Source organism: Sus scrofa, chromosome 18, assembly GCF_054392235.1.
Source record: "Sus scrofa isolate SSC_HxYL_T2T_F1_AM1 chromosome 18, Sscrofa_HxYL_maternal_Yorkshire_Landrace_v2.0, whole genome shotgun sequence".
NCBI classification, from domain to species: domain Eukaryota; kingdom Metazoa; phylum Chordata; class Mammalia; order Artiodactyla; family Suidae; genus Sus; species Sus scrofa.
Window position 1 is genome coordinate 21151192 of NC_139400.1, and position 13585 is coordinate 21164776.

Consider the following 13585-nt stretch of genomic DNA (forward strand, 5'->3'; position numbering starts at 1 on the left):
AACAATATCCTGCAGCTTTGGAGAATCCTATGCAAGCATCAATTTAGTTCTTCCAAAAATAGTTTCTACCCCCAAAATATTGCCTTCTGTGTCGAGTGTATTTCTTTAGATATGCTTCACGGTGATCAAATAAGGAAGCCTGAAGCTGCTAAAGGAGAGAAAGGAGGGAGATTACTAGGTTATTTTAACTGGTTTAGATACTTAATTTTTGAAACAATAAAGCCTGTCTTCCCATCCTCTTTTCATGTTTACGAAGTATATTTAACTATCAATTGCAGTGTCTCTGGGAGAAGCGGAATCGTAAATACAGCTTAGTGTAATTCAAACTTGTGAAAAGATTAATTTTAATGATGTGAAAAATAATAAAAAGGGTCTTTCAACTATTAGGTTTGTTATTAGGAATACAAAAATAGGTACTCAAAGAAACACATTATTTCTTTTCATTCTTGAAAAATGTGTCCATGGTAGAGGATATTCAAATTTTTAAAATTATGGAGAAGGGAAAAACTGACTTATAATTCTTCTCAAAGCAGGCAGCACTATTAACACTCTGGTATACTTTTGTATTTTTTCAATTTAATTTTTAAAAATAGTTCTGTGAATAACCGTGTGCCTTGCTTTTTAGATCAACATTGCCATTGGATGTGCCCTCTATTTTTATAGCTTTACGCACATTATCATGTGCATTTGTTTCTGCTAAGTGGACCAATTAAGATGGAAATTCAGTTTATTTAGCTTGACGTGGATAAAGTTGAACCATTATAAAACGCTTAGTAAATTAATATGATGGGCTCTCATTAAATATTTGGAAATAGAAAAACGCAAACAGACAAACATAACCCCATGAAGCAAACGAAAATATTTTTCCCAGCAATGGGTGTGTCCATTAAACGGGAACAAATAATCCTAGAGAATTTAGTGTGTGCCCATTAAAGGTCAAGCTGAACGAACAGTATCTTCCATTATGAGCCCTGAGGACCCTTTCAGATACATACCCAGGGTTGAAGTCTCCCCGGGGAAGCCACAGCTGGCTGATCCCGACCAGGTGGAATCGGGCCCCCTTAGCGGCCCCAGGAGCCTCGAGAACTTCTGAGCTGCTCTGGGCTAAGTGGAGTGGGCCTAATGCACTGCAGGTGGGTAAACTTGCAAGGGCAGCAAATCTCTTTGATGCACATCACCCCAGGGCTTGGCACCCTTTGGGGAATTACTTATCCACTCTGTTATTATTTGGAATGACTAGTGTACAGATTGGCTCTAGATTAAAGTGAGTCAGATCAAATTTGGGTTTGTCACCCGCATTCTCATTTGTAAAGGAAGAGTGAAAGTTAAATGCTTTTACTGTCTATGCCAGTATTGGGATTTCAAACCAACCTGAAATGGTTTCTAGCCTTTTAAAATAGCGGTTTGAGTCTGATGGTTACAGATCACAGAGTTTGCCCTCTGATATATGCTCTCTGGGGATATGAAGATGTACTTCAAGGCTGTCATAAATGAATTTGATTTGGAGAAACAGATCAAAAGCAATGCAGCAGGAATAAATGGGTAGAGGTGGATTTCTGTCGAGTTCTCGCCTAACTCGATGCGCACTTCCTAAAAGCCAGCTGACTCCCGTGGGTTTCTAACATCCCACCCAGTGATGTGCTCTTGCAAGAGGTGAAAATGAGAGCAGTTAACTTCAAAGACAGTGGAACCAGGAAACAAAAGAAATAGAAGTGGACTTGAACTGAGCTCTTAGGGAAAACATCTAAAAACTCTGATAAACAGAAGCCTTATGCTTGGGGAAAGGCACTTCAGACCTCACAGAAAACTCTATTAGTTCGCGGTGAGTTTCCCTCCACTCTGGCTGAATGACCGGGCAACTGCCTCTGGATCCTTTGGGCCCATTTAACTCTAGTGGGCATTGTTAGGAGCTTTCTCTCCAGTGGAGTTGTCCTGTCTGCTTTCTATGTCTCTTAAGCTCTAGATGTCTTTTGGGGTAAAAATGCCATGAAGTCAGTCCAAGCCTATTCCCACCTTGTTCTTCGCAGAGGAAGCATTTGAAGACAAAACCATGATCAGTTGTTCTAGCGAAGAATTGCTGCTTTGATAGGACCTGAACGGTCTTAGATGCTGGGCCGTGGGTTAGACAGTCTGGTCACTGGAGTCACCTCTTCCACAAAGCTTACACCCTCTACCCCATTGCTTCCAATCATGTTCTCTCCACCGTGGGGTGGGGAGGGGTGGAGCATGAAAGGAGATCAAAGAAGAGACCCAGAGGTAGACCTGAGATTGTAGATCAGGCATATCTAACCACAAAGCTATTAAACATGGCGTTCTTCCACCTCCATCCCCCTGTTCTATGGCCAGGGCCCGAGGCGTATCTGAAGATATCGCGCGCATTGACGCTTCTTCCTCTCTCCCCTCCCCTCTGTCCAGAAGATGCTCTCATACTGTGTATTTTATGTCTACATCACCACGATCAGGAGAATCCACTCTCTTGGACAAAGAATCCTGTTGTCAGACCAGACTCTTTGATTGCACGTTACTGCATATTGTTTTAGTCTCCATTGTTTTCTCAAGTATCATTTTTGCCTGGCCTGGCAGTTCAGTTGGTTTGTGGGGAGGACGGGGCCACAGGGAGTGTAGGCAGGAGGGTGTCTGGGTGCTGCGTTGTCTGTTCCTCCAGCCTGCTATCACCTGACTAAATTGTTTGCTGGATTGCTGTGTTCCAGCCCTGGGGGAGGCCACAATGCTGTGTTTGTTTGTGTATGAGAGTCTCTGGCGTTGATTAGCAGTTAGCTCCAGTGCAGCTGAACATACAATAGGGACCAAAGGATGGGAAAAATATCCAGCTACAGTTTCCCATTGGAAAGCATTCACCATCAAGTGTGGGCATCCAACAGTGGGGCACAGATGGATAGAGGCTGGGAAAGGTTAGGGGATGGATTCTCCATGCCCTGCAGCCTGTTGTGTGTAATGAAGTTGCGCCTTTACAGGACGCGTTGAGCCTCTATCCCTCTAGATGTCTTTTACGATTAAGGTTTGAGACTGATATTGATGTGGTTTGACGAGGGGCAAAGCCTGGAAGGCGTCCCAGGATTACAAGGGCAAGGGTAAAAACGTGACACGGATGCACCTATCTTAAAGGGCTAGTCGCACAATTTTTTAAAATGTCATTACTTTGGCTACATGGAAGTGGTAAAAATAACTATGACTATAGTTCTATCAGTGAAACAGGTTGACTTTTTTTTTTAATGGCTTCTTTTGCTGTGCAAAAACTTGTCAGTTTGATTAGATCCCACTGGTTTATTTTTGCTTTTATTTCTGTTGCCTTGGGAGACTGACCTAAGAAAACATTTGTAAGGTTGATGTCAGAGAATGTTTGCCTGTGTTCTCCCCTAGGAGTTTGAAGGTGTCTTGTCTTATGTTTAAATCCTTAAGCCATTTTGAGTTTATTTTTGTGCAGGGCGTGAGGGTGTGTTCCAGTTTCATGGGTTTACATGTGGCTGTCCAGTTTTCCCAGCACCACTTGCTGAAGAGACTGCCTTTTCCCCATTTTATATTCTTGCCTCCTTTGTTGAAAATTGACCGTAGGTGTCTGGGTTTATTTCTGGGTTCTCTATTCTGTCCCATTGGTCTGTATGTCTGTTTTTGTGCCAGCACCACACTCTCTTGATGACTGTGGCTTTGTAATATTGTCTGAAGTCTGGGAGAATTATGCCTCCTGCTTGGTTTTTGTTCCTCAGAGTCGCTTTGGCAATTCTGGGTCTGTTATGGTTCCATATAAATGTTTGGGTTGTTTGTTGTAGTTCTGCGAAAAATGTCATGGGTAATTTGATAGGGATTGCAGTTAATCTGTAGATTGCTTTAGGTAGTATGGCCATCTTTACGATATTAATTTTTCCAACCCAGGAGCATGGGACATCTTTCCATTTCCTTGAATCCTCTTTAATTTCCTTGATGAATGTTTTATAGTTCTCAGCATATAAGTCTTTCACCTCCCTGGTCAAGTTTATTCCTAGGTATTTGATTTTTTGGGGTGCAATTTTAAAAGGTATCATGTTTTTGTATTCCTTTTGTAATATTTCATTGTTAATATATAGGATTGCAACTGATTTCTGAATGTTACAGGAAAGAAGGAGGTTTTTATTTCATAACATAGGAAAATTCAGTGATTTTATGACATAGACACACTGAAAATGGATAATTTATTTCTTTTCATTAAGTGAAATCTTCTCTCCAGGGTAAGCACCTCCATTTGCTGGTAGCTGAATAATAAGATATCTGCCTAAAGTAAAGATTCCTCATATGTCCTTAGAGAAGTGCTTAAGTTATCAAGAATTTTTCATCAATGGACTATTTGTCTGAGACACTGGGCCTGTTACAAAAAGACGCCATCTATGATCCTAACTGGTAGGTACCTTATCCAGGTCCGCATAAAGGACCAAAACAGATTCTGGTTAGAAAACCATACAATGTAGCATATGATTAAATGGTAAAAGCGTGGTTCAATCAAGTTGTCTAGAGGAAGAAGCTATTCTGATCTGGAGTGGAAAAGGGAGGCTGCATGAAGCGGGTCGGGTTTTCAAAGACAGCATGGGACCATCTAGGGCAGGAAGGCCCGGGGAAAGCATTCCAGGTAAGGGATGGAGAAAGAGGAACGCCAGAGAGATGATAAAAAGCAAGATATTGGGGGACAAAAGGAGATGGGCCTGATGTGCGCAGGTAGTGGATGGCCAAGGGCTGAAAGTTAGGATTAGAAAAAAAGTGTTGGGTAAAAATAATAGCAAGACCCTTATAGTGCAAGCTAACCCACCTGGATTCTACCCTGTTAGATAGTAAGGCATCATGGAAGGTTCTCCACAAGCAAGGAAGGAAAAGAGAAAACCCTTGGTAGAATATAACAAAGGTTACTTTTCTTGAGGAGTAATGGATCAGAGATGGAGAGAATCCTTTAGGTTGTAAAAAGTAATCCTCTGTGTACCACCCCTTCCTCCAAGCCCTTGATCTTTTCAAATTCTGAAAATCCTATTCACGCTTCAGCACTTTGCTTACATACCACTCCTCCATGAAAACTGTCTTTATTCCTCTAGTTCAAATGAGTACTAACTCCTTATTCTAGTTCAGAACTTTCTATGGTATTTCTTTTATATATATATATATATATATATATATATATATATATATATATATATATGGTCATTCATTCAAAAATATGCACTGGGTACAACCTACTGGCTCTATGTTAAGTACTAGGAATACAGAGATGAACATGACACAGTGTCTGCCTTCAAATCTCTCAGTTTCTAATTGGGGGTCAGGCATGTAAACAGCTAATTGGTGCAAGGGTCTAGATAGGCACTTCTGAAAACCCTCAGGAGAGACACCTAATTCAGCTGGGAGTGGATTCAGGGCAGGCTTCCAGGAGGCAGTGTCTCCTCATTTGTATTTAAAGACTGAAGTAGACAAGGGAGAAAGTGTAAGTTCCAGGTAGAGACAGTAGTGCGAATCCTGACTTCGTTCTTATCACATCGCAGTGATTTTAAGTGTCTGCTCCTCCCTATTTAACCTCAGAGCTCTTAGGCCAGTGCTTTGCACGATACCAAATGTCTGAAAGAATGAATGCATGAATGAATGGATGGATGGATGGATTTCTGATGCCTTGACATAAATAACTAGCTACTTAGGAGGAATCCTTTCTGGAGATACCGTGGAAGAAAACAAAAGCCCTGTGACATTAGGATGGAAGTCTAAACGTTCGGATGGAGGGCGGTGGCATGAAGGGTGACTGAAAAATGAGATGCTGATCAGTTTGAAAGCATGCCAGTGGCATCGATAGAAGAAAATCTAGAGAAAGAGCTGAAATGGGGGAAGAGGCGAGCGTCCTTGTGGAGAGACAGGACTGTCCTCAGAATGGAGCATGAGCCAGACCCCAGCTTTTCAGGTCTCTGAAGAACTTGATCTGCACCTCGACCTCCGGGAGGCTGTGTCCTGAGAAGGCGCGGCAGGCATATAGCCCTTGGGCAGTGGGGACCAGGCTCCTGTGTAAAACCAAATTCCCAGGCTTATTACTGAACCTAGAAAGGAGAGCTTTCAATATACTTTTGCTCGAATGAGGTAAGGCCATGTTTTATTTTCTGGAGAATATATGTTATTGCTCTGTTCCTTGTGCTGAGGTTTCCTTGGATGCACCAGCTTTCAAGAAAGTTCTGTCATCAGGTCTAGGCATTTCACGTGCACACTGAATGGTCTGAAGCCACATCTTCCAAAAGTGCTTAATTGGCCTGTGAAAGCCTTCTGTCATTTAACTGCACGTTAAGACGGGGTCTGATCACCCACACAGAGGTACCCTTGCTTCCCTTGATGGTGCCAGTTTTGCTTTGCTCAAAGGAATGATCTTCTGCCAGTCGTGCCTAGAGCCAGTGCTTCTGCAGCCAGTGGAAAAAAGTAGTTGCTCATGAAACTCAACACCAGAGTGACCGTGAAAGCCGAATGGTGGTGGCTCAACAAATATCGATTAAATTATGTGGAGAAAAACAAATGCTGGGCCTTCAAAGGGAGAGAGTGTCTTCTGTTCTTTTGTTTTTTGTTACATGGTTGCCTCTCTGCTGTCCCCAGTCAGCACTTCTTCCTACCGCACGCCCTGCGGGGAAGGAAGACTCTTCCTCCCTTTCCAGTTCCTTTTTTTTCCAGCTTCAGGTCCTCCTTCATAGTGAGGGCAGAGTCCAGGTAAAGGGATCATTTTCATTTTCCTTCCTTACATTATTTTTTCAGCTTTGCTAAAGAAAAGGAAAGCTCAGGATGTCACTATTGTCTGGTTTCCAATCCCCCGTGTATTCGAGAAACAGAAGGGGCAGGAAATGTCCTGGGGACAGAGATTAGACAAAATGTTTTCTAAGAAAGCCATTGAGCCTAGGATGTATTATTTTTTCTTATCCCAGATTAGGATTCAGTCTCCATTTCCTGTTCCAAGTAATTTAGGGGCCGTGAAGGTGACATCTTGTGATTTTTTTTTTTTTACGGAGCTTTTATCTCTTCTGGTTCTTTGACCAATAAATAAGTTTCTTACCTGGGTGACCCTATTGTAATACAGAATCTTTTATCTGCAGATTCCCCACTGACATTAAAAAAAATCCTACTTTATTTAGGCTTCTCTATAATGAAGCAGACTACTAACTTCCATGTAATATTTTACCATTCATAAATTCTCTCATGTCGTTTTTTCATTTTATCCTCAGGACAATGGTATGAAATCAGTTTTATAATTTTACCCCTTATACAGATGAGGAAAAGGAGGCTTCAAGATTAGCAGAGACACTTGACTAAGGTTTCTCCAGGAAGGTACTCATCCACCTCGTAGGATGGTCTGGGCATTTTTCATAGTCTGGGAAAGTATTTAGTAAAAAAAAAGAAATGAAAGACAAGTTGGTATTCTATTCTTTCTTGTGTATAGATTCTTGCTTTAAAATGTTGGTCCGCACAATTCTAGAGCATTTGCTTAAACAACAGTTTACCTTCATTTGAATCTCAGGGGGAACAATCCAGAAGGCCCATCCTCCACCTCTGAAATCAGAACCCTTAGGTAGGGGCTCAGGAATGTTATTTTTTAACTAGGCCATTTCATATGCAGCAAAGTGCGTGTGTGTGTGTGTGTGTGTGTGTGTGTAATAGTTTCACCTTATAATTATTGAGAATAGGATCTATTATGATGCTAGCTGTCTTCCAGAAATCAGAAATTGATTCTAGGTTTTAGAGCAGATTCTAAGAATGGTTAACTTTGTATCTGAATTAAATCATTTGAATTTGCAGGCTTCCACTTCCTTCACTGTAAAACAAGGGGCCTAAAATAAAAGATCTCTAATGACCTAAGCTTTTTGATTCAGGCTCTGTGCTCCTGCCAGATGTGGGGCTCCTGATTCTTTCCTCTCTCCCCATGAATACCCTGCCAGTTGTGTTTAAGTAGATGGTTCCTAAAATGTGGTTCCTGACCCACAGCATCAGTTTCACCTGGGATCTCCTTAGAAATGCAGAGTACCAGGCGGCACCCTCACCTACTATATCAGAAACACTGAGGGTAGGGTCAGCTATCTGTGTTAACAGCCCCTTGAGGTGATTCTAACACGTGATGGAGTTTGAAAACCATTGATTTATGCATTCTGATCCTGCAATGCAAATGTATAACTGTACAATTACAAATTTTGTTTACTTTGACCTATGCAATCATCAAAAATCTACAGCTGTCTACTTCTAAGAGAAGGACATTTAGGAAAGTATAACCTCTCTGTTTTTCATATATGACTTCTGCGAGTAAAAAGCCAATTTTGCACATTTCTAAAGTAGCTTCTCTCATATATAGATGTAGTTAGAGATCATATGAAAGTTTGGGGGAGAAATGAAATGTTCAATTCCAGGCAGTTTTTGCTTTGCATGGATCCAATGTGGATGAATTTTGGTTATTACAGTTTGGTTAATTAACACCAATTCTCCAACAACATGGCTCAAATTTTAGTGTGTTAATTATAAGTGATTACATAAAGTACAAGTTTTACTGCTAGCTCCTCAGTCCACAAATCACTCCATAAATAACAGATGTGCTTTATGATCAGTGACCAATCACATCGTTCCTTTCATTCTTTGTCCATCACTGGTCCCTTTGCATCTGCTATTCATTTTTGGCACAGACAGGGAAGCATAGAGTATTATTGCCTACTTGTCGCCCAGTATAAACCCAATGACATTTCTCAAAAACAGATCATTTAAAGCAGAAATTGACGGACAGAGATGAACGTGCAGGCAAGAAATGAGAAGTGATTTAACTCTGGAAGTGGAATTCAAATGAAACAGAAATGGAGTTAGAGAAGAAAAATCTGTAGATGGGAAAACTGCCACTGCTGCCAGTTGAGAGGCTCTACATGTGCAGCCAAAGACACGCAGTGGAGACAAACTTGTCGGTATAAGTGAGGAAGACAGACAAAACAAAGAGATGAAGATGTCCCGGAGGAACCGATGCTGGCAAAAAACTCACTTTAATGGAATTCCCAAGTATATTTTAGGATAGCAAAAGCATGAAGAATAAAATGTCGGAGGCTAATCCCGACCTAGAAAGAAGCATGACAGTTGGCTAAGGCATAGAAAAGATGCTCCCTCTGTACAGTAATTTATACAGTGAGAAAAAGAGCAAGCTGTTCAAAGTACTCTTGATAAGTATTTTACCAAAAAACAAAACATTTAAATCTCAATATTTTTAATGTTCTAAATTACCGTGTTCTCAATAAGTATGAGCTTTGCTATATTTTTTAACTTTCCTGTACATTTACAACTGAGAGGAAGAGTTTTTAATGAAGTTCAAGGAACAATGACAGTTTTTCCCCACGATTACTAAGGTTGCTTTCCATGGCTTCAGTTTACACGATCGTTTTTATGGTCCTGTGCTTCAGGGCAAAGCAACGACTGCCTGTATGTGTCTGTCTGTATACCACTCCTGAGAAATAACTGGATTTTTAAAATAGAGTATAGATGAAAACATCCGTCCATTAATTCACTCATCAAATATTTACAGGATGCCCACATACACATACTATGTACTATACTCTTCTGCCACACGAGGGTGAAAATGTAAAAGGTGCCTACTTTCATTCTTGGTAACTGAAGAACCAAATGAGTAGACATAATTTCAGTTAGTGGTAGTTTATGGAGAAAACACAACAGGGTAATTAGAGAATGACCGTGTGAGGGAAGCAGGGATGGTTTAGGTGGGAGAGTATCAGGAAAGGTTTATTGGGTTTCCACCAAACGCTTTTCTGTCCCTGGGCAGGGATTAAAAACAGCTATTAAATCTTATATAATTTAATAACTAAGTCCAAACTTCTTATTTTGTTATTTTTAGTACAATATGTTTATGCAAATTAAAGTTATTAATAGTAAACATACTGTTTTACTTATCCTAGTCATGTATGGTCTGTTTTAAGTAAAACAAATCAAAACCCTAATAATAAATTTATGACTACAACCTTAACTCAAGAGTTAATTTAAGCACTAAACAGTATTTTATTTTTATTGATCACATATATTTAAATCTGGGATTATATACTTAAATTCCAAAGACTGTGGCTACACTTCAACTGAGAAATGAATATTAAACAGAGTTTAGACAAGGACAGGAAACCATATGCTGATGTTCATTTTAAAAAAAAAAAACACGCTGCTCAAGCGCTAGTAAATATCTAGCAAAAATAATATCGTTACAGAGAAATTATAAATCCACAGGTGAAATATCTTTTATCATCTATCACCTAAGAACTTGGTATCAAGGACAAATACTATTAATGACAAGAGAAATATTGCCATTATAGCCATATGAATTTTGTAGTTAGCACATGGGCATCGGCAAAGACATTGGATTACCTGTTTAGATGGTGAGACATGAAACTGTGACCATATGTATATATAGATGCATATATAATATGCATAGGAATGAACTATGTATGTATATATAGATGTGTGTGTATATATGTGTGTGTGTGTGTGTGTGTGTGTGTACGTATGTATAGGGAGAGAGAGAGAGAGTATTGAAAAACTATTTTAAAGTCAAACAGAAATCCAAGCTCTACTGGGTTTAAAGGATTTTGTTCTTGCAGAGCAAACATTTTTTTGATTCTTAGCCCAGCTGTGAGCAGGAGAAGGCTGCCCCAAAGCCAGTTTGATAAGTGGTATTAACCTTAGCGTTTGGAGGGACAGAGAGTGGTGCACGTGGAGCTCCTTTGCTTGTTTAGCTGTGCATGTGTTATAACGCACCACCGCCTGGAGCGTGAAAACAATATTGGCACTAGCAAGGGAGGCCTACCAGCTGTCGGGTCCTTTCCTTAACTGTCCATTAGCTGGAATGCTCTGAATGGGACACCTGTGGACACACGGTACATTGCTGAATACTCATTACAGAGCACAGCACATACCGTTCACCTCAAAGCCAACTTTGAGAAGTTATAACACAGAGGGTTCCCCCAATCCCAGCTTGCTCTGCGAGATGAATAACCATCACATCCCGACCTCTGAAGAGGAATAACAAGGTCTCCTGTGGGGCAGGTCGACAATGAGCTGCTGGACCAGATCAGCCAGAGTGCCGGATTATGTAAGGCTGCTGCTGTTAGGAGTGAAATGCAATTGACAACCTAATGTCAGAAACTCAAGAGAAAATCGATAGTGCAAACTTGGGGGATAAAAACCCACAATATTATAAGAGTTTACTTTTTTCTCTATTGCATGTCCAGGGTCACGTTTCTTTCTGTAGTACTCCTGATTCCTATCTGAGCTCTCTTTCTCTTCGCTAAATACCTTCCAGCGGAATTTTCCCTCTTTATCCCTCCCAACCATAGCTTTACATTGAAGATGAAGTAAAAGCGTTCATAATCTTTATTTTATATATATTACTATTTCATGATCAGGCATTAAACTGAGGAAATGACAGAACAGAATAGTTAGAAACTATAGTTCACATTTTAAATTTGATGCTAAAACATTCTGCTTTAAAGAAGGATTTTCAACCCCACCTGTGGTTTTTGCTTTTTCTATCAGTTAAGTGAGAAGCCAGTGTGAGCTGTGTAGGAATGTGGGGGTGAAATGGTGAACAATTAGTGGGAGAAAACATGGTAGGCCTGTTTTGTCCCCCTGTGGCATGAAATGATAACAATTAATAACAATAAAAGTAAAATTGAAGGTGCTCAATGGTTGTCACTTAGATATGAATGCATAATTTCTATCTTCCAAGAACATTTCGGACATGCACACAGTGTGTGTGCAAGGGCATTTCAGAGCTAGAAAGAACAAACGATTTGCTTTCTGCCTTTTAGAATGCAGTGGGAACTCGTACAGAGAGGATTCTTAGTTAGTGGACTGTGTATCCAGGGGGCACATTAAGGAGGGAGGTAGTATTGACTAAGGGCTGAAACAGTGACCTGGGTCCTCTTAACATTCCCTCTGACCCTTTGATGTCACTTAAATCCTACCCTGGATGTAGAAAAATATAGCGTCCAGAAGACCTAGCAAAGCTGGGAGCGGCTGGAGACCGGGCAGTAGGCACTGCCCGTGTCAGCAAGATAAGCCAGGTCTGCGCCCAGCCTCAGGGTCCCGAGGTCTTGGCAGTTTGTCCTCCTCATCTGGGCAGGTGTGAGTGCCCTTTATGGATGGTGAGAAACAGCCTGAGATCTCAGTCAGATTCTGATAAAGTGGAAAAGAAAACCTACAGGAGAGAAACCCTGAGTTTTCCATTTCAGTGACTACCGAGGAAGCTGAACAGCCAAAAAAAGCCCTGTGAGGTGTGTGAGGAGAGCCGCTGTCTTGGGGGAAATGGCAGAGATGTTTTCTTTCCATCCCTTGATTCCATGTCAAGTTTTAAGGAAATACTCAGAACTCTCAGGTTATGGGCATTCAGGTCATGCCTTCTTTGGAGATGTAAGCTTCCTGAGAAGAAATGGAAAGCTAACTTTTGCAATAGCTAACATTTTTTTGAGCCTGGAAATTCTGATACATGCTCTATGTATATGACTTCGATTCATACCATAATTCTATAAGGATGGAAACTAATGAATCCCATTTTACAGATGAGACCCCTGAGGCTGCGAGTTGCACAAGGTCTCTGGGTTGGTAGGTGAGATCTGAAAGCTCCTGTGTGTTATTCCAGCACTCAAGCTCTCAGTGGTTATGCAATATCACAGATCTTAGGTATTAGTGGTATGGGCTGATGGATAGAGAAATAAATAGGGAGGTCGGTAGATAGATGGGTGGATTAAGAGCTTTTTTTACTAAAGTAAAAAGGGAGAGATGGATGACACAGTCAATTAAAATGCCAGACAACAAAGCAAGGTGGGTACTGATTGAGAGGAAGTTAACTCTATGTATTGAGCGCTATGCTTACCGCTTTCAAATACCTTATTTCACCTGAAGATCTATTATCCCATTTTGCAAATAAAGCAACTGAGATCTTAGGAGAGTTAAGTAGATTTCTGAAGGTCATCAGCCAATGATTGGCAAAGGCTCGATTTGAACTCCAGCTGTTTGACTCCAAAATCCACATTGTTTATATCCTCATGGAGATTGAAAGCAAATGCCCTGAAAGATAAAAGAGGGACCGCACTCCATTCAGAAATGCCTGTGGCCATCGCGCACACACTCATTCATCAGTCATTCATTCATACTACACCCATTTATGTGTCAGGTCTCTGAAATGGAACACAGAGTTAAATGAAACATAATGCCTACCACTTTTTGTCCCCAAATTATAATGATGAGCCTGAAGTATATAAAATTAATATTTAACATGGCACCACAGGTGATAAAATGCTGTGTAAAAGATTTTGTTTTCATTCTGTGACATCTCTGGAACTGCTGGCATTACCGTCAGGGCCAGCCTGGGAATGACACAGTGATGAGGTCCATTGCAAAGCCTCATCTCTGATGGGCTCTCTGCCACTAGAGGGTTTCTGGTGAAGAAAAGTTCAAGTTCATTTCATCCAGGAAATCTTAAACCTTGTAGCCAAGCTGACCATCCACTCCTTGAGTTCCAAGTAAGGACTTACTCATGTCAGTCCTTATTCACATGTCCTATGTCACT

At 40.8% G+C, this 13585-nt stretch overlaps 1 protein-coding gene and 1 long non-coding RNA gene across 4 annotated transcripts in view; one reads left to right on the top strand and one right to left on the bottom strand.

Annotated features, from left to right (window-relative positions):
* The window catches only part of LOC106506761 (uncharacterized), a 67656-nt gene that overhangs the window by 9604 nt on the left and 44467 nt on the right, over positions 1-13585 (bottom strand). For both annotated transcript variants that reach the window (XR_014833708.1, XR_002340463.2), the window contains exon 4: positions 12890-13083. This is a non-coding gene — a long non-coding RNA (uncharacterized LOC106506761). Of the gene's footprint in view, positions 1-12889; positions 13084-13585 lie in introns of those variants that run through there.
* The window catches only part of PTN (pleiotrophin), an 89296-nt gene that overhangs the window by 9584 nt on the left and 66127 nt on the right, over positions 1-13585 (top strand). The gene's annotated exons all lie outside the window — the stretch shown is intronic.